This window comes from Trichechus manatus, unplaced genomic scaffold, assembly GCF_000243295.1.
Source record: "Trichechus manatus latirostris isolate Lorelei unplaced genomic scaffold, TriManLat1.0 scaffold00041, whole genome shotgun sequence".
NCBI classification, from domain to species: Eukaryota; Metazoa; Chordata; class Mammalia; order Sirenia; family Trichechidae; genus Trichechus; species Trichechus manatus.
In genome coordinates this window covers 16,459,123-16,461,218 of record NW_004443977.1, presented here as the reverse complement: position 1 = coordinate 16,461,218, position 2,096 = coordinate 16,459,123, and positions in this window count along the sequence as shown.

Sequence of the window (2,096 nt, the reverse complement as noted above, 5' to 3'; positions counted from 1 at the left end):
CTCAGTTTCTCGTATCTCTATACCTCCCTTCTCTTCCTGTCGCCTGAATACATGGTGCTGAGTGACACCTCTAAGTCTTCTAGCCAGGCTGTACTTAAACACCTGAGAGCAACTTCCTCAGACCTTGTAGCCGCACCAGTGGGATACCTGGGAGCTTTTCTTTTCTTTTTTCTTTCTTATTTTTATTTATTCACTCTTTTCTTTTTTTTTTTTCTTCTTCTTTTCCTTTTTGTTATTCTCCATTTCATAGTCTCTCATCTCTCCACTCAAACAGCAAGCTACCCTAGCACTGTTTTTTGTTTATTTGTATGTTTTTGGCTCCTGTTCCTCTCTCCTCTCTCTCATAGCCATCTTAGCTCCACAGATCACAATCTACCCCCTCCATCCTGACTACCAGCACCATGCACTTAACATTACACCACCAAGCAGCAGAGGCATGGCCTACTGGAACCTACCTTGCACTGATTACTGACCTGCCCTGGTGGCTGTAGTTAAGTATCACGAACAACCCATCCCAGTAACCCCTCTTCAGCTAGACCTGCCCTGCTGTACCATGTCTGAGCAACTGACCCTGCCAATTGAAGAAAGAGACAAAAAGTAGTGTGTCCACAGACAAGCAAACAAAAAAGAACATACAGCCCGCTTGCTCAAACACAGCCAAATTAAAAAAAAAAAAAAAAAGACAAAACAAGCAAATCTACAATCAATAAATGGAAAAAATAACTACTGAATGCCCCAAAGACAGCGGACAATATCAAAACATTTACAAAAACAAGACAGGATGGTTCCAGTAGGTGTCCAAAATAAAACATCAGATGACTTTCCAGTAGAAGAAAAGGCAGTAGAACCACCTGATAGGGAATTCACATCTCTAATACTCAGAATTCTCCAAGAGTAGAATCAAAAAGCAGACAAAAATGAGGAAAAAAATACACAAATTCATGGAAAAGGCAGACAAAGTCATGGAAACTAAAGACAAAAAAATGGAAGAATTCAGGAAAATAATGCAGGAATAAAATGCCAACATAAATTCACAATTAGAAATTATATGAAAACAATTGGAAATCCAAAAGATAAACAACAAGATTTCAGAAATCAACAGTGTCATAGAAGGGCTGATGAGCAGATTTGAGGCTGTGGAAGACAGGATCAAAGGAATTAAGGTCAAACACTTGGATACAACTCTGAGGAAAACTCAGAAAAAAGAATGAAGAAAAATGAAGAAACACTGATAATTATGTGGGATGCAATCAAAAGCAAAAATTTTCGAGTGATCGGAGTTCCAGAAGAGTGGGAGAAAACAGAAAACACAGAGAGGATCATTGAAGAACTGCTGACAGAAAACTTCCACAATATCATGAAAGAAGAAAAGCTGGCCATCCAAGAAGCTCAATGAATCCCATATAGGATAGACCCCAAAAGAAAATCGCCAAAGCATATCATAATCACACTCGCCAAAACCAAAGACAAAGAATCCTGAGAGCAGCTTGTGAAAAACAAGAAGTCACATACAGAGGAGAAACAGTAAGACTAAACTCAGATTATTCGGCAGAAACCACGCAGGCAAGAAAGCAATGGGATGACATATATAAAATCTTGAAAGAAAAAAAATTGCCAGGCAAGAATAATTTATCCTGCAAAACTCTCATTCAAATATGATGGTGAAATTAGGACATTTCCAAATGAACAGAAATTAAGGGAATATGTAAAAACCAAACCAAACTTATAAGAATTATTAAAGGGAGTTCTTCAATCTGAGAACAAACAACTTCAGCTCACAGGCTGAATCTAGGATGCAGGATCATACTAGCCAGATACTAGTCTAGGAAATGAACTCTCAAGGACTATTGAAAACCAAAAGAAATACAACATAGAATCAAAGTAGTTAATCTGGAAATGACAGTAACATCAGAACAATAAAAGAGGGAATAAACGGTGTAGGGTTAGAAACTTCTAATGAAGTGGAAGGCAAGGTGATACCAAGTAATAATAGACTGCTTCAAACTTAGAAATATAAGGGTATAATACACAGTAACCACAAAGAAAGTTAACAAACATACTCATAAAAAATAAAGAGGAAAAACATAAAGTCTCAG